This window comes from Cynoglossus semilaevis, chromosome 10 (assembly GCF_000523025.1).
Source record: "Cynoglossus semilaevis isolate Cse_v1.0 chromosome 10, Cse_v1.0, whole genome shotgun sequence".
Classification (NCBI taxonomy): domain Eukaryota; kingdom Metazoa; phylum Chordata; class Actinopteri; order Pleuronectiformes; family Cynoglossidae; genus Cynoglossus; species Cynoglossus semilaevis.
Window position 1 is genome coordinate 13,079,527 of NC_024316.1, and position 27,576 is coordinate 13,107,102.

Sequence of the window (27,576 nt, forward strand, 5' to 3'; positions counted from 1 at the left end):
ACGGTCTCTGACGCTAAACTCCATCCATGGACAATGACTTGTGTCTGACCGTTGGTGCTGCCTGTGAGAACTCTTGTAGCTGCTGCTTCAAATCAAAGGCCTTCAGCCAGTGAGCCAGGACTACTTAGTACCTGTGTAAATAAGTGCTGCAAAGACTCAGTCAGCAAGATGAATAGTAAGAGAAGATGCAGAAGATTTAGATCAGTCAACATAGGGAGCGACAGTCTACAGCTGCACACACTGAAGCTAACTGTTACACTTCAATGTTATTAGGGATTATGTCCAATAGAATTCAGATTTATTTTTCTTTTAACCATAATAAAATAAAAACCTATAAAATTATTTAATTAACTATTTATTAATTACATATTAATTGTTAACTAGATTTCATTCAGGCTTCTTTTATTACACAGTAACATACACAGGGAGTCCTCGGTTTATGACGTCTTCGAAACTATGGTGTTCTGTGGTTACGTCACCACCTCCCATAAATTTATTAAGAAAGTCTTGTTCCGTCATTCCGACTATCTATCTCTCTATCTCTCTATCTATCTCTCTATCTCTATATCCATCTATCTATCTATCTATCTATGACGCCGGTGTTCATTCTACCTTTATCTATCTAAGACGCCGGTGTTCATTCTACCTTCGTCAGTTTTACGTCATACATTGGAATGTGTTAGATTCGCCTTCTTTTTTTGTGTTGTTTTTTGAGATTTTTTTTGCCTTTTATTATGGCTCAGTGTAGGTCAGACTATTCTGATGTTTTTTTGTCCTAGATGATGATGTTATCACTGTGTTAGAGTCGGTGAGTGACGTAGGTACTTACGCATGTACAGTATGTGAGTTCCAACTGTGTTCTCTTTAGTTCTGTATGTGAGTTCCAACTGTGTTCTCAGGAGTCACAGCAGCAGAATTCACTCCTCTAATTTGGTAAGAGTTCTTTTTTAGGTCCTGTCCTGATGCAACACGCTGCATAAAAATGAAAGAAAACCTAAAATCTGCAATTTGCTAATGATCTTCATTTTTTAGATGAAATAAAAAGGTAAAACTTGGAGTGTTTTCACCGACCAAATTATTTTTATATTTGTGAAACAGAGCAGGCTAAAAGCAGAGAAGAAGGTTCAAAGTAAAACACTTGTAAAAATGACATGATGAAATACACGTAAAGGGGGTTTCATCCAGGTCATACTGTCTTATACCAGACAGACCTTGGTATTAAAATCAAATTTTCCACATCCAGATATGTAAACCAATATTGTGAAAAGGAGGGGTCATGGATATTTTTCCCCCAGAAATCTGCTCTGTTCTCAGCTGAATCAGGAGCAATCACCACAGCCACAGCTGGACCCTGAAAACTAAACAAGTGCATCACAGGCATATACTTCAATTATATGCCTGGTGAAGGCCAAACAGAAAAACAATGTATTTTTGAAAATCCACTTGAGACAAAGCTGAGCTGGAGCACATGCCCCTCATTTCAGCAAGTGAGTGTATAAAAATCCACGTTCCAGAAAAACTAGCACTTTAACCTTCACACTATTGTGGCGTTCACCTCATCTGCTAAATCATTTAGATACACTGATTCAGCACACACACACACACACACACACACACACACACACATCTCCTCCTCTGCCACTTTGCCTCACAGTCGCTGGTATAAATGAGAGTTTGTTAACAAACGTTGTGGTTATGGAGGATGAAATGCACAAAGTCTGGCCCAAAGCTCCTGAAAACAAAACGAAGAGAGAGAAAGAGAAAGAGAGAGAGAGAGAGGGAGAGAGAGAGTAGCCCATGGGCGCACGTGTAAAGGCAAGGCAACCCAAACTAAAATAAATAAATAAATAAAGACTAAAGGAAATACACAGTAATTAGAGTTTATTAAAATTCACAGCGTTGTGCTGGGAGTGTTTAGGCCCAGAATAACACAAACCAGTTTTGCATGTCTTTATGGAAAATATTCCGGCACAGCTGAGTTCATAGCACTGTGAGCTACCTCAGAGGCTGCACCGCTGAAACACGCTTTGGAGCTGAATTAGGGCTAATAAGCACAAAACACAGAGTTGGGTCTGAGGGAATAGTTGCATTATTTTAATTCTGTTTGTAGCTTCACTCTGAAATGATGGCAAACCTGTAGAACCCTTTCAAAAAAATGGATGAAAGGTAGTGTCTGATGAATGTGAAACCCACATCTAGCAGAACTTCTGATTAATTATGTGTTCACATTTGTCAGCATACTGTATGGGGGTCAATAATAAAAAAAAATATTTTAGCAATTGAGGTCCTGGTCTAGTCATCCTTTAGAGTGAGGAGGGGAAAGGTGTTCTTTGTTTGTTTATTTGTGTTCTTGTTCACAGCATGTTGGACAAAGTTGGAATTTGGCATCAGACTGGACAGACTACAGTTATTGTTGTTGTTGTTGTTGTTGATATTTGATGACATTTTGATGACTATATTGATCCTGAGTATCCAATGGAGCCACCCCTAGTTTATACCCATGTATCCATGTATTAACACCGGTTCATTTATATACATACACTGCAGGAAAAAGTTCACATTTCAATTTCGTTTTCATTTCACTGAATAACATCTCAACACAAACAATTATCAAATGGGTTTCGAGGCTCTGTAGAGTATTTTTCTTCTTATCTTTTTTCCATATCAATATTACCATCATTTGAATTAGTCTCTACTTACATTCACGTGAAACACAAACATCTACCTGCTCTTATTTGTCTTCCACAAACATCTACCTGCTCTTATTTGTCATCATACATATGTTTTAAGGGCATTTGAATCGTGATTATTGATATAATTCACCATCTGATTAATCAGTAAAAAATAACATGTACTTTATACTACGACGACATCAACTGTACTCTACAGCAAACCTCAGACAGAGTGTGTTTTTATGCACAAGTTTCCCCCACCCAGTCTGAGGTGGCCCCCGCCCCCTCTGTTGAACTCCATTAATCAGAGACCAATGGTGTGAAGCTCAGCTATTCCCAGAGAAGAGGCTTCACCGTTGGGGACAAAAGCAGGCCAAACCCCCCCCAGGGGGACGCACACACAGGTTACGAGGAGGCATTCATCAACCAGAGAAAAACTGCTGCAGAGGTGTGTGTGTGTGTGTGTGTGTGTGTGTGTGTGTATCACCTGCTCAAACAAAACTGATAAACTCATGTATACACTGCAGACTGCGTGGAGATCAGACCAAAGCAGATAAAATTGTTTATCCACAGGTTTCCACTGCTGGCTGCACCTGTGCAGTGCTACATCATTTTAATATACTGTAAATTATCTGTTATTTTCTCTGTCACTGTCACTCTTCTACTGCCCCTATCTGTCAGGTAACGGTATCTGCAGACAGCTGTCCTGCGTATGAGCTATATCCTGTCATCGCGCCGCAGATGGATCGACACAGAGCGAACATGCCGAAGAACAGGAACGACTAAAGCGACACTAAACCTCACGTGCACCGCGGCCTACAGTCAACACTGGCGTTATTACATCACACCCCTTCATTCCTCATAGTCGCCAGTTCCATGTTGTGTCTTACGCAAACCTTCACAGATGTGAGCCGAGGTTTTGTCTTTCATTCAACAGACCTGCCACCAAATAGCAGAAAAAAAAGTTCAGCTGTGTAAAGAGCAGAGTGTGTTCCAGTAAAACCAAAACAATTAGAGACTCATTACCAGTCATTACTACGAGCTGTATTTTATGACCTGTTGTTACGTTTTTTTGAGGTGGACGACCTCCAGCTGCTAAATTAATAATGACAGGAAGAAAGGAGAATTCCCAGTGAGTGATGACTGAAGTCCCAGACTCATTTGGGTCTTCTGTTTCTCTCACCCTCCCCTGCAGCCCCCCCACTCATTCATCTTCTACCACTTGTCTTGTTCAAAGTGCTGCGGGCGGATGGAGCAGTCCCACCTCACATTGGGTGAGGAGATAAGAGGGAGGTAAACTTGAGACAGGTCGCAAACAATGATTTACCATCTTAGTCACAACTACAGTCATTTCAGAGCCTCAGGTTGAACCAATCTTTTATCCCCATGTTTAGGTCACCAGGTGTCCTGGTTTTGGTCACAGCAGTTTCACAGCCTTTTATCCGTCCCACAAAGACGGTTGTTGTCAGCTATAGTGTGTAATGTGACAACAGCGTTTGAAGATTTGTTTTCATGTGAAACTTGAAAATAAAAATAGTTTGTAAAGATTCTGCTGCATGCTGTCCTCAGAGTGGTTTAGGTCAGCACCTGCGCCAGTGTTTTTCAAACTTGGGGTTGCAGCCTCAGAGTGGTTTAGGTCAGCACCTGCTCCAGTGTTTTTCAAACTTGGGGCTGTAATTGAAATAGGGTTGTCGTGATTTTCTAGTTATTAAGTAAAATTGTTATTCTTTTTAATATTATGACTTCACAGCTACTTCCTGTGAGTGAAATGGTGATGATGTATTGTCTCTTGAAGAAGAGTTTCAGTTGGTATTTTGCATAGTTCGTACATAAAAGGACCATTGTGTTTGGTCTGAATTTGGAGTCTGGAGCTCATTTTGTTTTAAAAAAAAAAATTACAAACAGAACACACAATTTACCAGTGTTGGTGTCATGCACCGCATGTTGGGACGCCTCTCCTGAGGCTGATAAAGTGTGTTCATTACGTTGACATTGAGAAAAGGTATAACCAAACCACGCTGTGTAATACGCTGGTAAACTACACCCTTAATAGACAGTGAATAGTTTATTAGAAACCATTCTTTATGATCAGACTCCCACCATGACAGCCTACATTAAATCCCTAATAACGTCTCAGAGGAGTGGGGTCCGTAGTAGATTGTGGACCTCGCCACTGTATATTACTGTCCATTTCTCCTGATTGTTCTTTTACTGGTATCCAATTAAAGGAATTAGGCCAATTCCACAGCAGGCTTATCTGATAGCAGCACGGCAATGTCAACCGTGGAGAAGTTCCTAATGGGGGCGAATAAGGAAATTGTCTGTTTCCTATATTGCCTTTTTCACACATAATGTGATTCCGTGGAAATTGCGCTGTAGGTGGAGTGTTTAATTCCAAGCCAAGCCAATTATATGTAATGCCACAAACATATTACTGTAGGAACTGCCGCTTATGAGTTTATTGTACAGCGTTGGCATGTGAAAATATACAAGAAAAAACTAATATTGAAGTGTAAGCTGCTAAACAACAAACATTTCTAGCTTTCAGGTTTTATCTGTAACTGCTTGTTTGGATTAACAGTGTCAGGAGTCGCATGATTTGTTCTTTTCAACTCTACTAAAGCCAGAAACATCATCAACATCAATGTGAGCAAATTGACCTACGAACCTTGACGGCTCAGCCTACAGCATAAAACAAAGGGGACTAGACAACACTTTAAAACAGTGTGAGGGGTCACGACCCATCCCTGAACAGAGAGCCAACATTTGATCATCACCAAAACTCCTCAGTGACTCTGTATTAAAGTTATGTTTTCTCAAACTGATCTTTAGCACACACTTCTTCTCAATGACTATGGCGGAGACACTACAACATTTTTTTTTAAGTTACTAAGAATTCACACCACCTTTTTCTTCCCACCGTCTTAGAATAGACTTTTTTCTTGTTTTTCTTTGACCTCAGACCGAACTCAAGTCTGAACTGCAGTGAATCATCCTTCCACTCTGTTTCCAAAGCAATTTATTTGAACCAGACTTCGCTAGAATAACAATTATTAACATAGACTTGACCTCTACATTTATTTCAGTTATTAACTCTCGAGTGACAAAATGTAAAAAACAAACAAAAACAACAAAAAAGAAGACAATAACACAACACCGTTCTTGCAGCAGAAAAAAGTTTGTGACCCACAGGAGTGAGATAACACGTGATGATTTTGTTGGTAAAAGTCCTGACGGCAGATACCAGGATTTTTTTTTTTAATAGCAGCAGCATGATATGTTTTCTACCGTAATAATTTTAACCAAGGTATTAAAAGGATCGAGATTTAAGGGACAGTGACTCTGCCAGGAGGACGTGAACGCTGGTCTCCCTGATGGAATATTTGTAAAGCCATAAAAAAAGTTGTTTCCAAGTTTTAAAAGCAGCAACAGACTAAAAATCAATAAATAATTTTGGATCTTTGTCGTGGGAACAGTGGGCGTAAATCACAATTATACAGTAGAATTTCTTTTATTATTATATGAGATATTGTTTTGGTATTTTAAAGGATAACCATATCAACTGTTGGTGGACCTGATCATTCAGATATCTGCTGAAGAAAAACACTCCATGTAACAGTACGTGATTTACAGACCACCTTTCAGCGGCGTTTACAATTAAAAATAACACAAATACTAAGTATTCTGATCTGAGCTCAGTCACAATACCATCGATTCAAATTCATTATTAGAGTTTTCTGGGAATATAATTTCCCATTCTGACCCGAACAAAAGCGATGAGAAATAATTACAAGCCAACTCTGCAGCATTAAACGCTGAAATTCAATTATGATTTTTTTTTTTTTTTGCTCTATTTCCTGGAAGTGAAACAATGTCTGTAACTGGTACATCAGCACAAATAATTACTCCACTCCGCAGGGGTTAACACATTAGTGTGAAGCTGGTGAGCTGCCTCTAAATTTGAGTCTTTATTTCATGGTATTAACCTGTGGACCTCTGTAAGCTGTGGGTAATGTGCACCCTCTGGCATGTAATGTGGAGTGGTGTGTGTGTGTGTGTGTGTGAAGGAGCGAACGAGAGGGAGAGAGATGGCTAGGGATTTCTCATGTTGTGAGAACCTAAATCAGTCACATTATACGGACTTGTCTTCCATAATGTGTCCCCATTACATAAATCATTAAAGTTTCGGGTGAAGACGTGTTCGTGTACTGCAGCATTTAGATAAACGTTAGAGTGAAAATGTCCTCGGAAATTACATGGAATTTCAGAGGAAGGAACAGGAATGTGCGTGTGCTTGTGTGTGCGTGTGTGTGTGTGTGTGGGAAGCTCATCAGTGGCTTAGCTGCAGCAGAGACATTTAATTTGAAATCCAATCTAATAATATTTCTTTGACTGTCTCTGAAACTTAACACAGTGTGTGTACGTGGACAACAAAAATGGTGTTCAGACACAGTTTTTAAACATTTTGACTCAACTCCAAACAAACACTGTGCTAATGTACTGTATGTCTGCAGTACATCATAATAAATAGGCTGGTATACTACCATACTGCAGTGCATATAATTATGCAAATATATACACATCCATACAGTACATATATTTCAAAAATAAAGGCTATAAGTGAAAATCCTTGCGACATGAATAGGATTCCTGCCGTTGTCCATTAATGACTAACAGCACACGCCTCATAAAAACACCATCAACAGATTAACAGACTAAAACTGTCCGTCCATTAATATCCTTATGACAGATTAGCTGCCTAATTGACTAAGGCAGAGAAGTGATGTGGAATTCAAAGTCCGGAAGATCGCAGGTATTTTAGAGGACGTTGCCTGCACTATTTTAACCGCTGCTGGCTTTTAGCGGCGCTTTTATTCAACGGTGACTCCGTGTTATTTACGGAAAGACCCGTGCTCCCGGAGCTCCAGCGGTCTGGCCTCGGGGCAGCTCATCCTTTTAAGAATGCACTCCTGGAAGTCACAGAGGGACTCTGCTGATCTCAGCCCTCATCTGCAGCACTTCATCCACCATGACACACACTCTGTCAGCCAGTAACCAACTGTGTGTAACCATGTTTCCCGCCACAAGAATATACCAGGCACTTCATGCTTGAGATTTGCCTCCTGTGGAGAAGACTGTTGCTTGCAGCAAACACGGTGAGGAAGCCTTTTCACTGCAAAGAACCTCACCGACCGTGTCCCTGCAGGCTCAGGCCCCCCTTGTTTCTTTATGCAGAAATATCTCAGCAGCGTCGTCGTCACCGTGCGCTCCATTGACAACTTTATCAAAGTCAACACTTCCCCTTTTTTCTCTCTGGTGCAGGTGAGAATAGATTTCTCCTTTCATGAGAGTGTTGTCCACACATGCTCTTTGGTGAACCCTGCTGTTGTTCTTTTGAAATACATACTTCCAACACTAAGACTTTCTATGATTAAACTCTTTTTTGTTTTGTTTTTTGCTGCCAAAACCTACATCTCACCTCCAGAGCGTCCATGTGCCTTATAAGACCGACATCACAGCCAAAGTGTCATCTGTCGATTTACTCCATCGATCCATTTCTCACAAAAGCACAGGTTCCTGTTAAAGCTCTTACTACTGCCCCACTAGACTCCTATGGCTCTGAGCTGGCAGAGCTCCCAGCATCCTCTCTGCTCTCAACCATGCAAATCACCCAGAATGTTGTAAATGTATGAATTTAAAGCATGTCATCAGGCAAGACAGCGAAGGTAGAAAAGCCATAAAGACATGAAAGCAACATCAACACAGAGGAACGGAGCAAAGGCTGTCAAAGAATAATTAACATATTAACGTCAGCTAAAAGGGAGCATTTAGGACAAAATGGAAAACATGATGAGAACGTAACTGTTGTATTTGCAACTGCATTTGTTTAAAGGTGGAGTGTGGGAGTATAGTGACAAAGAAATAAATGGAAAATAAAAGAATCACATATCGTCACATGATGAGTTCTACGTATGTCCCATATGTAAAAGTGAGGCGTCCTGAAAGTGGATATAAACTGCCTATTGAAATTGCCAGTTCAACAATGTATTTCCATCTGTAAATAAAGATGATGTAAACCCCTGTTTCTTTACTGGAGGGGGCGCTGCAAACATAGTCTACACTGCTTCAGATTTGACTATTACATTTGGCTTTTGAGAGTATATACAGTAGTGGTCCCTTGATTCTTTAAGACGTGGCAAACGGGTCTGAGCAGTGCAAAATACTGCCTCCTGGAGGCTGACACTGCCTCTTCCCCTAAAAAACACAAATCTTCAAAAATGTCCAATCAGTTAAACCACACCTCAGTGATCATCAGTATTCTGGCTAACCATGCTAACAACTGCTGGCTATCTTGACATCATGTTAGAAAACGTTCATAAAACATTAGTGCATGTGTAAATATAGACACTGGTCAATTGCGTATGGTGTCAAGCGATGGTTTCCTGTTTTCCTGTCACACTTCAGTGACCCGCAGCCGACCAGCTGACATCCCTCTCATGGTGATCCGTCGTGTCACGGCTCAGCTCCGACAGCACGTGACACGATACTAACAGAAACATAATAGAACGATGAATAATAGACCAACAAAACAGGCTGCTCTCACGCGCTGTTAGCTTCACAAACAAACACCTACGTGCTAACGCTATTAGTGCGACCCGTAGGTCCCGCATGAAGTCATACATAAAACATTTAAAGTTTGTGAGGGTGAGTTAGATCTAAGAGGCGGTCCAAGAATCACTAAATTATTAACTTTCCCCTCACACTCGCACACAGATAAACATACACACACACACACATGCTGTGAGCTGACATTTCAATGAAGCAATAAAGCCTTGTTCCTCCAGCTGGCATCTGCAAACTCAGTAGGGAGGATTCATGTCTCATATCAGTTGTTACGACTGATCATATGCGCTGCACACACTAACAGACGCGCATGTGTGTGTGTGTGTGCGCGCAGCGCATTTGCGGCAACCACACAGGTGCACACACAAGCAGAAACAGTAGTTAATCCACACGCTGCCACACAGATAGCCCACTTACACTGGGTATCAGCCAGTGTTTTCATCCAGACTGTTGAAATTCTCCTGCTGTTTTTCAGAAACGTATTTGAAGAGGAATGGAGTATTTTTAGAAAACAAGTCAATGTGCTGAATGTTTGAATGTTTGTGCTCATTCCCCCGCCCTGCTGGACGAATTTGATTTTACGCCAACTGTACATATTAGGACAGCTCACAGGATCAGGTCTCATGTGAAAAAAACAAAACAAAACTACAGAGCACACGTGAGACAAAGACTTCAGGATGTTAGAGGAAACCTGTGAGAAATTCACTTGGTTTTGATAATCTGTCCCTTATTTTATAAAACATGTCAAAAGTGATGATCACGACAGCAGCACTTGGCTACAACATTAGCACGCTCTTATTAAATAGTTTCACTGTCACTCACATGCAGCGTCCACAGCCCCTCTCGTGGCGTTTCCTGCGTCCTCCTGAAACCAGCCAACAGCTCCAACCTCCTCATGAACGTTCTAAAAGAGAAACACAGACATCGCAGGACGCTTTAACACCAGGAGACATGCAGCTCTTGAGACAAGGTCATCATTCATCATCCATTCTAAGGCTCGCCTCGACGCCCACATGTAGATTCCAAGTCTTGATGTTTTGCAGTACGTGCTGAAGTCTCCATCAGCCCTGGAGATCAGAGCTGCAGATAAAAGCTGCTCCAGTCAAAGGTCCTTAATGTCCAGTTGCATGAGTAAACTTTTTTTTTCTTTAACACTTTTATCAAAGTTACAGCTGTTAAGAACAATTTGTGAGAAAAACAAGTGTGGCAAAAACAAAAGCACAGAGTGCTGCAGGGACTAACCAACAAGACAGATGTTGTACCTTGAGGACAACATTGTCAATTTAAAGTTCAGCACAAACAGCGGCCTCCTGTGATAGGCTTTCAGGTGCACTGCAACACATTTGAGGAAAAAGCTCAAGCTGCAGCATAAAGTACTGTATGTACAGTATGTTTCTCTATCGATATGACACAGAAACTGAATGTATAACATTTTTCAAACATTCCTACCTTCTCAGAAATGTTTTTACAGAGTAGGAAAAATAAAATATATTGTATTTTACGGGGGGGCATTTGCAAGGGCTACACAAAATATCTTAATGGTTTTTTTAAAGAATATGATAAAATAAAGCAGTGGTTCTCAAACTGTGGTACGCGTACCACTGGATGGTCTCTAGTGGTACGCAGGGAAAATTCATATTTTCACATTTACATTTTTAATCAAATAAATCTGAAACACACCATGCACAATTAATACAACATTTAAACATAAACATCTGTGCTGCGGTGGAAGCTAACAGTGAAGGCCTCTGCTGCTGTATTCTACTGTTGGTCATCATGGTGGTACTCAGAGAGATCAATGTTCTCTCAGGAGGTACAGAGTAGAGAAAGTTTGAGAACCACTTGAATAAAAAGTGTTTTTTAAAGGTATTCAAAATAAATGGAAATTGGACTCATGAGCAATTGGTAAAAGTAGTTGAAAAATGGATAAAACTTTATGAAAGATTTATGAAAATCGTCTTAATGAACTTGCTGAAGGAGTGCAATCTTTTTATTTTCCTAAGGTGACTAAGCAGAAAGGAAGAAGAAGAAAAAATCAATCTCAATAAATCATGATTAAATGTGATTAACCCACAGTTTCCTTGTGATTGATCAGTTTTAAAAACACATTCTTAATATTTTTAAGAAAAATCTACAGAAAGATCAAACCAAAAGTTGCTTAAAACAAGCAGATCTGGCAGCTGGGGGGAGGGAAGGAGGGAGCACACACGTGTATGTGGCGAAACCTTCTGCTGTGACACTCACGTGCACTGGCCCGTGTGTGTGTATCACATGCAGACAGGTGGTTTTCACGTGCACAGGTCTTGACTAATTAAACACAGCGACTGACAATCCTTCAGCTGAGATTAATACAAAAGAAGGCCTCAGCAAGACAGCAAGTTTAATTAATGTCTTTAATTGAAAACTAATTACCATTCATTGCAGCAGTGACTCCCCCCCACACACCCTCCTCCTGCTGCTTCTACATTAGAATAGAGAAAATTAGATGCAGAGTTGGACTGGTTTGAAATAAACCAAGTGTTTTTAATGAATGACAGCAAAGATATTTGTTGGACTGTCGTTCAGTGATTAACTGCTGGAACTCCCCTTCAACAGATAAACCCAATATACAATAACTGACATATCTCTGTTATTAACCGTGATGGTTTAATGAATTGCTCATTTTACGCCTAATAACGAATTCTACTCTTATATGGAATATGACAGAAAGACGACATTGTATCAGGAGAATTTCAGGATTGTACAGTATGTTTCCCCACTGCTGATGACCTACAGTATATGGCTGAAAATGGAAAAAAAAACACTGAACAAACACTGAACAAATTTGAATAAACAAAGAATTCTCAGCCCATTTTGTAAAAAACCACAGGAATCAGAGCTTTTTATATTTCGTCACAACAATCGCAAAAAAAAAAAAAAAAAACTAATGAAGCTACTTAAAGATTAAAAATCGGAAACATTTCTATATTAGAGAGACAAACCATTCATTTCGTGGGAGACAAATAACCCAATTATTGCTCATTAATGATTAAATAATGATTTAGAAGCGCGATTTCTGAGAAATGGCTTGGAGGTTTCTGACATTTCATTATTGTGACTAATGATATAATCTTGTTATCACTGTAGCGTAAAGTGATTCCACTGTTGGTAATATTTCAGTGCACCTGATTGCTGCGAAGTAGACAACGGAAATAATTGAGACGAACAAAGGAATTGGATAGGTAAAAAATATATTTATATATATTTTCATATAGTTTTAAACTTATATTAAAAAAAATGCATTACGACGTGCCGCCGACCTGTTGGTCAGGTCACCTTTGTGATTTGTATCTTAATAAGAAAAGGAAATTAAATGGAAAAATAGATATGCAAATAAAATATTGATATTAAAATAAATTTAAAAAAAGCTCTGTCACCTACTGCAGGGTTTACAAACATCCAGTGGTGATGTCACACGTCATGTTTGGATTTCCGTCACCTCGCCGTGCACTGCCCTCAGGTATCATTCAAACATTTAAATTATTTAAAACACGGTAAACAAATAGTCAACTGCAGCGAGAAGCCACAGCAAAACAACATGGTCCATTGTGTAGTAATGAAAAATAAAACTCTTTTAGAATAGTGGAGAAAACATCAGTTTATTTTTAAATTGTACTCTACGTTTGTCAGTGGAAATTATAAGTGGATAAATGTGGACGATGAGGAGGACGTTGACGATGATTCACAATCACTCATTACCGCACAAGCAGTTAAAAATTCACTAATTAAATGAAAAAAAAAACACATTGTGTGATTTTTTTTATTTATTATTATTTGTTTTCTAACTCGGTACATAGTCACAAACTAATATTCATTTGCAATTAAATGGGCTTCCGGATGCTTCTGTACTGCAATAAATTAGCGAAAAGGCAATTGGCAGAGACGTCCAAATGTTAATGACGTTCTAGAAGGATCATAATAGAATTGTATATGGGCTCAAAACATGTAAATAAGGCTCTTGCTGGTGCTGTTGGTGGGTGAAGGCTCAGGGAGACATTTGATTTGCAAAATGTGGGTGTTTGCTGATTTCGCACAGTGACAGGAAACCTCAGGCTGCAGCAGCAACAACAGCAGCAGCAACTGCTCTGTGAAGCCCTGCATCTTTCAGCCGGGGACAGGACTAATGAGACGCGATCAATATAGTTGAGGAGTGGGCATACGCAGCATTATGAAACAGGTACCGGGGACGTGGTTGAAAGCAGAGTTGAAGAGGGACAAAGAGGGGCTTCATTGTTGTAGCAGGGACACTTTGGTCAAAGTTTGTTTGTAAAAATATAACTAATTAAGACTGTACATTAGTCAAATTAATGTTGCTGTTACAGGGAAAATCCATGAATTGTTACTGTATTCATCTTTTCTATAACGTCATACATAGCGTACTGTCCCTTTAAGAGCCGTTTGTCTGTGTTTTATCAATGATTACACGATCGCTAATGAGCCAAATACTCAGTATATAAATATTCAGTCTAAAAGCTCTGCTCACTTCCTGTTCCTTTAGCAGTATAACTAAGCCGAACGTGTCATTTTATTAATCATTATTTTTAACAAACCTATTAAATTAGTGAAACTTTTAACAATATTTTTTCCTTCTTTTTTTAACAAACCTATTAAATTAGTGAAGCTTTTAACAATATTTTTTTCCTTCTTCTTCTTCAAAAATACCTGGAAAGCAACACAACACCAATCGTTTGTTCAGGAAAAAAAGCAGGTTGCGATCTGGTACCAGAGACTTTAAAGGAAAATAAAAATATAAATGCCCACTTTATTCAATCTAACAGTGAAACAATATTAGTTACGCTGATGACTTTCTTCTTTGGACTGCAGAAAGTAATTACGACCTTAGTTTCAACCAACAAATGCCAGGTTAATGCGTGAATCCAACCTCTTATTTTGGAGAGTAATGTGCCACGAAGTTGTCTGAGTTGAAACAAAGTTCACTAATTGAAACAAATGAGGAAGTGGCATTCTTCCATGCAGTACTAATTTCTGTCTGAACGCAGCCTAATGAATACATTAATATTTCATTAGACCAAATATTTTGAAGCCTAAGAGATGCAGTGTTAACGTCCTATAACAACAAACGTACTCCTGATTCTGTTGAACTGCAACAGCAGCAGCTTTAGAGGAAAAGGAATAAAAAAAAATATTGAACCAAATGCACCAGTGTGAAACCTGCAACATAGTACTGTATATATAGATATTGGAAACAGATGCTCAATCAAACTGTATAAATGGTAACAATTAATCTAAGACAAACATCCCTGGTCTGGAGTACCAGAAAATATCACCTCACAGTATTTTCCTCATCTTATTATTTTATTAAAGTGATTCCATCCATAAGAGCCAATCAGCTTCTGAGTGATGTCACAGGAGAATGCGGACTTTACAGCAGTCAGCAGGAGTGAATCCACACGTGTTTAATTGCCCACGTTTCAACAGTGGGTTCTTTAACACCTTTCACTGTTTTGAGTCACAGTCTGTCAACTTAACGATAATTTAAAGCTGCGACACCGCTGACATGCTGCAGCACAGGTACAGGTTGTTAAATTCACAAGGATTTATAATTTCTTTAAAAACACACTAGTGGGTAAATGTATCTCATGACAGATGACGTGGTAAAAGGGTGGCTTTTTTTGATTGACAGTTTTTCTGTCTTCAGGAACTCTCCCCACATGCTCGGCTCTATAATCCAAAAACCTGCAGGATTAGGTTATTTAGCTGCTGGATGTCTTCATCGACTTATGTCGAGGTTCGGTTCTTACATTACTGTACAAACGACGGGCTCCAAACAGATGTGTTTATTTGCAGTGAGCGTGCTGGATTACTGAAACATTTAATGTTTTAATGTTGTTTGGTGCATGTGTTTAAATACTTCCTGTTTATGAGCTTGAGAAAATGTCTGAGATTAACGTCTAACTGAAAAGCCCCGCCTTAGACTACTGACAAAGCAGCCTTGTTAACAGAGGTCAACTACAATTCCGTGAGTATTTAAAAAACAGTGCCTCAGACAGGCAGATGTGCAGATTCTCCCTTCTTCACATTAGTTCCTTTAGCTTTAGAACTTGTCACTGTTTCTCTCAGCATCAAATCAGACAGGAGCAGCTCAAGTTAACGACTGGTGTCACGCCCTAACATGAAACACTATGAAGAAACATTTCATCATTTCACACCACAGGCACAAAGTCTGTCACAGTCCATCATCTTCACCCAGAAGTCTGATCAGAAAGTTAAGCAGCCGGAGTGGTGACGACTGACGGAACACAACACCGCCGTCTACACGGTGTGTGAATGCACGGTAGACGCTCACGGAAACCTTCTGTGGTGCATACCACGTGCAGGTGTGACACGCACCGAGACAATCACAGTCTGAGAGCGATTGGGCGAGGAAGAGTGTGTGTTATTTTCTGTAGTGGGAAAGTCGAGAGGAGAAACACTGCAGCAGGTTCTGTGTGTGTGTGTGTGTGTGTGTATACCTGGTGACAACATATGATGGAAATAATTCTACAATAATGTTGTGGGGACATTTTGCAAGTCTCCATTAAACGAGAGGGAATTTTGAGATTCATGATTTATTTTGCTGTTAAGATTCGAATAAGTATCAGCTTAGAGCAGGGGTCACCAGAATATTTCTGGACCAACACCTCGGACATTCTAATAAATTTCCCTCAAAAACAATAAAGTATCATAAAAATTACATTTTGTCTAATAATATTATTGGATGTTATATTGTCTTAAAAAGGCATGTTTGGCCTTTAATAGTGGGGACCACATGACATTGGACGGTTTGACTGACCAGTGTTTGGTTGGGGTTAATGCAGTAAAAGAGAAATAACAAAATTGAGGACAACTAAAGGAGACAGAGATATAACACGGAACAACATGCTGCTGTTCAAGGTCAATCTGTAAAAAACACGTTACAACAAGTGTAACAAAGACAGAGTTGTCCTTGTGAACGTCTGTTACCAAGCATTCTTTTGGGGAAGATTGTCGACCAACTGTATGTATGTATGAAACATGAACTGTCCTCAGGAGACTTTACTGTGGGTTCACACGAAGAAATATTGTAATGTTTCCATTCTGTGAGAATACAGTCATTTTGATGTAGCCATGAGAAAAAGCTTTTCAAGACACTCTTGACGCCCTTTGGGCTGGCTCTCTACTACAAGACTCCACCTTTTGTTGCATTACACTTGTAATAACATTTTCAGCATGATAGTTGGTTTATAGGTGAGTATAGATTATAATTGAGGTGTAAGAATAGCATATTAAGCTAGTTAGATAGCGTTTTCCATTTTATGAAGGTGTTTCAATACTAAGCTAGTACAAGTACAAGGGCAGCAAAAAATGTGTTATGTTGGTCTATTTTTTTTCCCAACAAAGAAGTGCGTTTAGCTTTAAGGTGTTTGTTGATTTAATACCTGGTCAGTTTTAAGTAGAGTTATGTGACCAACAACCCCCTACTTGTTTGCCTTTCTCTTATTTTGTGAAATATGAAATGAATCAGCATTTTGAGTGAGAAACAGGTAGTGGACGGGCCAATGCATATGGACAAATAAACAAACACACAAACACACATTTAGAGGCAGCAGAAGCAGCAGCAGTAACAAGCTTGTTAGGAAGGCAGGTGACAAATGAGCCCCAGCACATTGTCCTGGCATTAGAGATGAGCAGAGGTGTGAAAATGTCACCACAAATGGCCCCTGTTCACCAAATGTCACCTTCCCAGTCCATGCCATTCCCCTCCCTTTCCTCCTACACCTTCTCTCTGTGCACTTTATTCTGGTCCTGTCCTCCTCCTTACACATTCTCTTCACTCAGCCATTCACTGCCCGTCTCTTCTTTTACTGCCACCATCATGTCTTTTGACATCTTTTTTTTTTCATTTCACTTTACGATCAAAGCAGATGATAACATTAACTATGAACTTCATTGAGAACTAATGTGATGTCCATTCTTTTCCACCCTGTTCCCATCACATAGCAGGGAAGTGATTTTTGTAATTTGACCTTTTCCATTAGAGAGGCTACTGAACACCTGTTGGAGATCTGTGTTTTTAAGGCAACCGCCAAGACAGGAGAGGTAACTACTTCCAACCTACTGCAGAGCTACAGTATGTCGTCTACCACCGCAGCCACCCCTGATGACACTGAAAAGCCAAAGGCGTTTGTTCACTCTGCTTTCACTACGATACGTAGAACCCGATGCAGAGAATTTATACATCGTAAATTCACTGCTCTGGCTTTGTCTAAGGTAGGGATGGTTTGATATGATACTAAGGATCAGTATCGGTCAAATATTGGTCAAAATCTCAGGATCGAACGTCATAAAAAACAACCATAACTCATCTATTGTTTCAGCAACAGTGCAGGCTGCAGAATGCTGGGGAAGATAATTGGAAAGGTATTGGATTTATATTGGCATCGGTAGATACTTCAAGTAGCAGTATTGGTATCAGATATGAAGTTGTATGGAGCCACTGCCAGCATATATATTAAAATTCCCACTGCTGTAGTAGAAACTAAATTACCGGTTTCTCTTTGAGTTCCAATATTAGTATTTTCTGGGTAATCCAAGGGTTCAGCCTCTATGACAGTTTTGTAAACTACAATCAAATTTGGAAAAAAATATAGACAATTATAGCTGGGGTGGAGCCTCTGAACAAAAACAATGTTTAAAAATGCCAATGGTAATGGTTTAGAATGGTGACAGTCTATAATAACATAAAAGACAATGCTGTAGAGAACCACAAGTGATTTCCTCCTGTGTATAATGAATATGTATATACAGTATATGTGGTAATATATTTTTAATGAATATGTATATACAGTATATGTGGTCTCATATGTTGTCTCAGTCTTGTATACAGCTAGGTGCTTGTCTCAGTCTTGTCCAATTCCTGTTTGCAGAATTCCTGCAGTTTTGTCAATGTGTAGTTCTTCTGCAACACTGTGCTTAAATGGATGCTGTTCCGTGGCCACTGCAGAAAAACAGATGCCTTCTCCAAACCTCATTAACATTACATCACAGCAGTGGATGCCAGACTCTGACCTTTAATTAACACTAAATGCATATTTCCACCTCCAGTTCGTTAAATGCGGATTATTTCTCATTGTAAAAATGTTGAACGAGGTTAATAAAGCAGAGTAGAAATTATTTTGGTCATTTTAAAAAATGGCTTGGTCTGATGGGTCATCAGGTTTTCAATGTGGGTTTCAACATGTTAATTAGTGGGACAATATCACTGGGTTACAGATAATCACTTTAAATCATTTTATACCCTGAATATCAAGTCCTAAAAACCTGCCCATACCAAGAGGTGTAATTAAATCCATTCCAGTTTTTGCACACTGTGTGCTTACACGGTGTTACTGGTTTAATCAATGTGCATATTGGAAAAAAGACACTTTCACAGCCTTGAATCTGTAATTGGGGAATAATGTAACTGAAACCACGCCACATGACACCGTTCTGGACAATCAGCCACAGGGGACACATTTGCTTGTATGCAAGAAGTTATTACATTACAAGATGAAAGTAAATAAGACACGGAACAGGGAGTGGAAGCAGATGAAGTGAGAGACGGCACATCTAGCATGAACTCAGATTTTTAATCAAACTTTTACACCAAAGGGAGGAAAAAACAATAATGGATTCTACTTTTCTGGTACTATTAGGGACATGTGAGTTTGAATTGATCCGGCCTGCAGGCATGCAGGCAGAATAAGCCATTACAAAAATTTTTCACTTGCAAGAAGAGGAAAAAAAGTGCCTGATAACTGTTGAAAAGAGTAGCAAAACACCTGCTGTGAATGTTAAAATTCAAATGAATTTTTATTTAACTATTTTTGAATTTCCAACTACTGACACATGACCTGTACTTGTACGGCTGAATAAAACACATACAAAACATGATATTTAATTCATAATCCTTTTGAATGACTCAGACCTGTTGTTTAATGTATTATCTTCCACTTTCAGGAAAAAAATTACAAAGTTGAAAAAGAAACTAAGGAAGGCTCCACTGAAACAAACAGTAACAAGGTGCAAATTAACTGAAGACCATGGAAACACCACCCAAAGTCAAATAAACAAAAACAACACACGCCACTGTGAAAACTACCAAATAATGAATAAATCATTTCATTCTTAGGAAGAGTCCAGAGTCTACAGACACGCTCATACAGGCAGATGACATCTTGGAAGTGTTGTTGGTTTTTTTTTTTTTTTTTTTGTCCACAGAAAATGACACAAACACTGACTTGTCCCTAATGAAATCAGTAAATATTAGTTTGATAAAATCTCCCATTATCAACTGTTCCCCAACCATTCTGACGCAGGAACGATGCACCTTCCTGGGATTGGAAAGGTTGTTGTTTGCTGTTTCGGTGAAAACTTGTCAATCACATATTACACAGCCCACACAAAATGTCCTCACCTCCCTCCCTCCCTCACTCCCTCCCTCCCACACTCTCCCCCTGTTTTTCCCCAGTCAGTTTTTTTCCTCACACCCGGCTGAAAAAGTGAGTCATGAAGACACAATCCTCCCCTCGGCTACAGCAGAGGTCTGTAGATCACCAGTCAACAGGTCATCTGTTTAGCCAGTCACAGATTACTACAGACCATGCCTTGATATGTCGTGAGTAACAGCAGGAAGTCACAAATACATGTACTGTGATCACAGACTAATCAAGAACAAGTGATGACATCCATACAAACTGCAAACACAAACCACATATTGAAGATATCTGTGAGATTTACATTGTCTAACTACATCTACATTATGATCTACTTTTGCTCAAATAAGAAGTTTCATTCGCCAGACTTACTGCAATAAATATTTAAATTCAGAAGCAAACTAATAATAACAGAGAAAAAAGGGGTTTTGTGAGCCGACAGTATCCTTACATGACCTAACTTGAAAAACCTTACACAAGATTTGAAGTATTTGATAACTGTACTGATAACAAGCCTGAAGGAAAGACATATTACACAGACAAAAGTTGCAAAGCCTGTGACGTACAAAAAATATTTTTGCACAGTATTTGTAGCCACCAAGGCATTTAAGATACGTGTTAAAATGCTAATTGCAGCAATCTGTTATGACTTATGTGGGTGTTTATTTACATCCCCTAATAATAAAAAGGCAGACTCTCCCTTTAGTATTGCCGTCTGAACAGATTGACTGTTTCTCTCGGAGAGGAAAATTTAGTCACATATTAGCATCGCATTATGCAGAGCTCTCTGGGGTTATTTGCTTAAAGAGTTTTAAATTGACTGACTGGTCAGTGATGGACAGGACGGGAGTAAAATGACTTCACAGTGTCAACTATTGATAGGTGGATCAATGCGTCAATAGCAGCCTGGGAGAGTGTGTTTATTGGCACATATCCCATTGAGCAGACTGATGGATTAGAATGTTTAAGTCCTGTTGTTACAGGCGGGAAGTGGAACCAAAACTGTGACCAAGACGGGTGGCCAAAACAGACGGTTAATGTTTGAAAAAAACTAAACAGTCAAAAGTTCTGGTGCGTCAAAGGAACATATGCTTCACCGTAACTACAAACTACTTCCAAGTCTGATAGAATGAGTTATAGACTGGAATACAAACACTTTCCCATTTAATTAAGGTATGGCGTGAAATTGGAGACTGATCTGTGAGTGGTAGGCAGAGGGCAAATGAAACTCACGCAATTTCATTAAATCTGTTCCAACTGTGCTGCCCCAGGGTAATTATAAATTAGTCTTTAATTGCATTCAACAGAGGCTGAACTACAACTTTTCCCCCTGATATTGATTACATTTTTCAATATTTCCTAATTAACCTTAAGGCTTTATTCACAGGTTGATCATGTGAAGAAACTTCAAGTTAAGACAACTTTTAGACTTTTAGGATCAGCAGATCATGGTGCAGATCAGACTTCAGGACACAATGATCAGGATCATTTACATTCAGTCCCTGTCTGTTCTCTTGTCCTGTCCCACAAGTCAAGGTCCTTCAGATCAGTCACTCATGTGTCGTCATAACTTTAAAAACTTCATGAAGTGGAGGGTCTGAAACACCAAAGTTTGGGTCTAAATGTCGAGAATTTAGGAACAATCTAGTGGAAATGTTCCACGTTATGGTTGTATCTTCACTTCAGCATTTCTTAACTTTTAAGTTTTAATTCAAGAATCTTGTGAACTGATTTTGGAGAATAAAAATGGCTTTGTAAAATACTCACAAAAAGCAATTTAAGAACTTGGTGTTAAAACATGTGGTAAAATGGTACTGTACTTCATTTTCTGCCAGTAAACAATACTAAATATTATTTCTAACACTATACGGAGACCCGACAACAAAAGGTTAAATTTCAGGCTGGGTGAAGGCCATTTGAACAGCTAACCAATAAGAAACCAGTGCACAAGAAACTAAGTCAAAATTAACAACTAATACATTATGTATTTCAAGCCAAATAATAAAAACACAAAACAACAATCACAATTCAAGCCAAATAATAAAAACACAAAACGTACAGTGTAGAGGTTAAAACAGTTAGAGCAGGATATCTGTCTTAAACATTTCAAAATGTTTACATTTTAAAATAATTGCCAGATAGTTAACAGATGGATAGAATTTGCTGATAGGATGAAGTTGTACCAATAATGTAGAGCAGTTACTTAACAGGGTGAAAACCAAAAAAACACGGTGCAACAAAGAACCTGCAATACCCGTCCTACATCAATCCTCTAAACTCAGTGTTATTAAACCATACATAGAAGATAGCAGTCTCATTCACAGCGTACTGTACTTCTAGTGTCCTCTCTGTCCTTGGATGTCATCTCTCCCCGTCCTTGTGATGCTAAATTCAGCCAGTGTGGGATTGGAAACCCACTAATAGACCGCGTGTGCCCAGATTAGACTGTCATGCGACAGGTGTTCCTTCCTGTCTAGAAAATCAATATTTCAATCTTTCAAAATATCTACCTGCACCTCACATGGTTGTTAGTGCCTGCGTAATGACACGAGCCCGCTCATGTTGGGAGTTTTTGGAGTGCTGCAAGCTGTGAGGTGGATAATTCCGGCTTTAGATAAAGTGAATAATTACGGAGGCAATCGATAAAGTGTGGAGCAGAGGAGAGAGAGGTGCAGAATGGGAGATAAGTCATTGGCTTATTGACTTGTCAAGTGTCGCCCTCAACACATAGCCCTTTTCAGTGTAAGTGCCTGTGCGTGCACGGGCACGTGTGGGTGTAACAGCATGTGTGAGTGTATATAATTACTGCATAGTATGTCTGTGTATCTCTTTGTCCTGGCCTGACAGCTAATTAGTTGTGCTGTCCCTGGAGTAAACTCAATAAGAGGGGGATGAGGGAATCAGTGGATCCACCTATTTTCATATTCAGCTGTTACTCTGATGGAGAACAGGCCATTAGGGACCCACACTACGGGTCTGCAATAGTCTGCACTAATGTCGTCTGCACCGTTGCAGCAGTAAGCTGAATTTACCTACACAAAGATAACCACAGATTTACCTTCAGAGGAAACATGCTTCCACAAGATCGTGTGCGGAGTCAAATGAAGAAAGCAAACAGTTTGGTGTTTTCATATTTGGTATTTGTTTCATAATGACAATTACAGTCGGCATAGTGATCTGTCAGTTTTTATACCCTTCCTGATGCAACCATTAAATGTGGAACTTTTCTGCATGGCAGGTGGGAGAACAGCCACTGTGCCTATAACATTATAGTACAATATTATAATTTGTGTTAATAGCAATTCAAATGGGCCGTCTCTCTTAGAGAGTTTAAATGTTCTGCCTGTGTAGGGGTTTCTTTGGAGCCACTTAATACGACTCCTGTCCCTGCAGTAAATATGCCAGACCTGTACGTGGCGCTGTGTCACCTCTGCTCCATCAATCAAACACCAAAACAATGGTGTTCCGCACAAACCTTTGCAGCTTAAGATGGAGCTGCAGAATAAGTGGAATAGTTAACTGTAGCACACCAAGTAGCTGAATTAGCCGCTCCAGCATGGTCAGAAATAGACCGCCATCCGCCATTGTTGTTACTGAGTGGCATTAAGCAGAGGTGACTGGGGCAAGAGGTTACAGAGACCACAAAGCCAGAGTTCTCCACTCTGAGACCCGTATTTGGAGAATAGTATAAAATACTTAAAAAATGAAGTGCTCTGTTTACTGTTAGCTAATGGACATACTTGAGCTGTATTCCTGACGGTCTTTTAGAAAACCATCGTCAGAGTGAATCTTTGAGCTCTATATTTATCTTTGTTGTTCCTGTGGGTGCCACAGGTACCATAGTTTGGTTCGTCTGCTGAGACACATAAAAACAAGTCAAATTCATGGAGCTTTGAAATGTTTCGCTGCTAGGCTACAGCCTTGGAGAATATTTTTCTCTAAATAATCCAGCATTTACAGCCGTAGTTTAGCAACCTCTGCTCCAAACCAGGGACTGTTTTCATACTGTTCACATATAACCCTCTTATATGGACTTATATTTGTAACAGCACTGAACATAGTCATTTGCAAAAAACAATATTACATAAATAGTCATCCAACTCCTTTTGTTATTATCACTTAATTCATTGACTCTGCCCCAACAGGAATCTCTGATCACTGGTTTTAAATTATGGTTTTGTGATTTTAAATAACAGCAATGCACTACATAAGAATGACATCGTCTTCCAGCACTGAACAGAAAATGATTAATGCTCCATATTAAATATATTCACAGTTCCAGTTGAGTTATGCAAATACATATACTTTTACATAGGAGTAAAAACTAATGGATTTTCCCTGAGATCTGAGTATATCTGCTTCCTGAGTAAGCATTTTTGGTGACTCCTACATTTTACTGTGTGACCCAGGCCATTAAAATCATACAATACAAATTCTGGTTGTAGTAGAAGCAGACAAGTGGAAGGTAGGACGACTTCGTATCTCCTCTATGGAGAGTCAGAAAAGCAGCCCAGCACTTCCTTTTCTCACTTGGAACGTCCGCGGGGCATGAGTTCAGCCCACTGCAGCAGTGAGACAAACTCAGTACTGATCAGAATCTGTTAGGATCAAGTAGATCAAGGACATACATCTGAGGCAGCTAAAACCGGTTATTTCTGATTGGAAGGATAAAGAGCCAATCACGATTCCATATTTGTCAGCAAACTACTAGTTTTTGAATTAAAACTCCAAACCAGACCCTAACCTTTACTATGGACTGGGGAAATAACAGGACCTAGCACAGAGTGAAGCACCTTAGCAGTACAGCAATAACAATTGATCATTTGTATTGGCTTTTTTAATTGATACATGTATTAATCAATAAACATATCCATGTCAGGTCGCCCCTATTGAGGCCGGTGCTGTGTTCTCCAAAAGCATTTGTATCCGACACACACACAGTTGTAAATGATTAAATCCCTAATAGGAGACACGGAGTAGATTGGATAAAACGAATGCACTGAAGGAACTGTGAATATTCCACCGAGCTGCTGAGCTCGGCTCCTCGTGACTAAACAGACGGTACGTACGGTACATAAGTAAAGTACGCAGTTTGTGTCAGCAAGCCGCCACGAGATTCTGCTTTTTCTGGGAACTGATTGCACATTTTCGTCATCCACTTTAATCCCGTATAAGATAGTGAGGAAGAGCATACCTGCAAGAGAGCACCTCTAAAATATGCTTCCCTGAGTTTAGAGGCAATGAGATAGTGGGAAATGGTTATGCCCCGGGAGCGCGTGTTTGATGGATTATCACGGCCTCAGGCACACGTACATACACATGCATGCAAACGCACACGCACACAGACAGAAAACACGCACCGACACACACACAATAAATAGGCTAGAAAGAATGAGCCATGAGAGAGACCCAGGGAGAGATATTAGCTGCAACTCTCCACCCCCTACCTGTCTCATCAAATATGATGTACCCATATAAAGGCAGTCTGCAGCAGCAGGAGAGGACTGTTGAAGCACACACTTTTTCACTGGCTGAAGTAATGGGAAGGAAAGAGAGAGCGAGAGAGCCACAAGAACAGAAGGATGCAGAAAACTAAATAGAGAGCTGGTGGGAGCTGAAGAGTTGGTGAAACATGTATAAGAAAGTTTAAAACATTTAAAAAACGAGGAGGAAAAAAGGAGGACGTGAGGGCGAGGAGGAGGCGTGTGAAGGATAAGTGAGAGGAGAATCTGCCTAATAGCTGAAGGTAGAACCTGCAATCTTCCATTCTGTCTGATCTTAGCCACGAAAGCTCTGAGACGCACATTAAGCTCTACTTATCATCAACCCACGCACCCCCCCCCCCTCCTCCTCTTCTTCCTGTCCACATTAAAGTGAGCACTTCAAACATGCTGGCATCAACAACATAATGACTGTCGTTTAGGTTTATGTGTGCTTCATGGACATGTACGGACAATGTGATGACCCTCACAAAAGGCAGATGGGAGCACAAAAAGAGCCATCAAAACCAAATTCCTCTTCCACTGAGACATAATGACCTTGTTAATCTCATGAGGAATATTAGACCGACATTTTCATCTAGGATTAATTCAAATATACTAAAATATATGTATATATGTATATGTATTTTTACCTGGACCACACTGACAATAATGAACATAGGCTTAAAAATGGCTGCAACAATGTTCTTTTTAATTAACATTAATTAACAGCCATGGTTTTATAATGCAGACTCATTAACACCTCAGTATACGTGGAAAAAGAAGGTTTATCAGGTTTATCAGTATTGTAAATACAGGATTTTGAGTTATTCTTTGTAGATTATCTGCTATCATTTTTAAATCATATAATGTATGATATCAACTTATAATATAGTCAGTGAAGTGACCAGAAAACTAACCTGACATGTGGTGCTTCTAATCTGATATTCCAAACTGAGATAAGACAGTGTAACAGTTGTGTTTCAATGAATTTGTTGCATTTCTTTAGGGGTCTCAGTGACCCCCAACCCGCTGCCATCCGTTGCCTCCTCCATGTTTTCCACTTCCGTATGTCCTAGCTTCTAAACAGTGATTGGTCTGGAGTGAATTCTGTTCTAGTCTCGTTGACCAATCAAAGGGCTTTTACATTGCAGGTTCTTTGTGTACTTCAGCTGCAGCCTCTCACAGTTTGTGTCAAAACTGCACCTTTAACATTTCCTACTACTCTTACTTCCATAGTGAAGCGGTTAGCATGCCTGACTTGCCAGAGTTAGAGGTTTGATTCCCAAAGGAGCTACATACCTGGCACCTGCTGTTAACACCAGAGTTTCTTATGTGGGATCTTTTTTTTTTTTTTTTTTGCCACTCTTCCTTGTTCATTTTATATAAACTGATGACTCATGTGCAGATGAAGTTCTTCTACAAACCTCACCACACTCATGGTCCGGTGGGTGTAAACTCAACTCAATGTCCCAGTCACTGTGGAGCCCCTTGGTCTGAAATAGCCTCTAGTAGTCTTAAAGTACTGAGCAGAGTGTCTTATACATAGACACAGAGTGCCCCCCCCCCACACACACACACATATACACTCCCACAGCACGTATTAAATTCGGACAACAGTTTGAAACTTTTGCTCCTCCAGCTCTTATACTTTGCATCAGCATAATTTTTTGCTGTGACGGATCATGACCGTGAGGTTTGGAGGGAACTGAAAATGTGAGTCTATTCCATTAGAGATAAGAGTCACAGAGACAGAGAAAAGCAGCATATAGTGCATGTCCTTGATTTAGCTGCAGTGATCCCTATCTGCTCTGGCTCTTTTTCATTTGCCATGTGTAAAAGGTGTGTGAGTGTGTGTGTGTGTGTGTGTGTGTGTGGTGGTGGGGGCCCTGTGGCTATGTAGAGCTCAGACAGAGATAAGGTTATCAGAGAACACCCAACCGATATGATTGGCAAGGTGACAGGAGGCCACTGTGCCCCCTTAGGGTCTCTTCTTAAACACACACAAACAGTGACCTTAAAATAGACCTAATGGGTTGTTTCACATCACAAACAAAAACAGTATCTGGATGAAAGACCACAGAGATGTTTGTGCACAACTCAGAAATGCATATCAGTTCTATTCCTATCTAGCCATCACTTTTGATTACGACGGTCCCAGGAGGGGCTGAAGCAGAGATAATGTAAAGGAGATCGGGACGAGAAACAAACAGAAAGTTGTGCAGGATGTATAAAACCATGCATTGACAAAGCAGTGAGATAGCTAAGACTGACTGGAGCAGAAGAAACACATGCTGACTGACACTG

The 27,576-nt window shown here is 39.8% G+C and overlaps 1 long non-coding RNA gene across 5 annotated transcripts in view; it reads right to left on the bottom strand.

The window, feature by feature from the left end:
- LOC103385135 (uncharacterized) overlaps positions 1-27,576 on the bottom strand; it is a 213,158-nt gene that overhangs the window by 139,755 nt on the left and 45,827 nt on the right. For all 5 annotated transcript variants that reach the window (XR_003050833.1, XR_003050834.1, XR_003050832.1 and 2 more), the window contains one exon: positions 10,119-10,200. This is a non-coding gene — a long non-coding RNA (uncharacterized LOC103385135). The remainder of the gene's footprint in view (positions 1-10,118; positions 10,201-27,576) is intronic.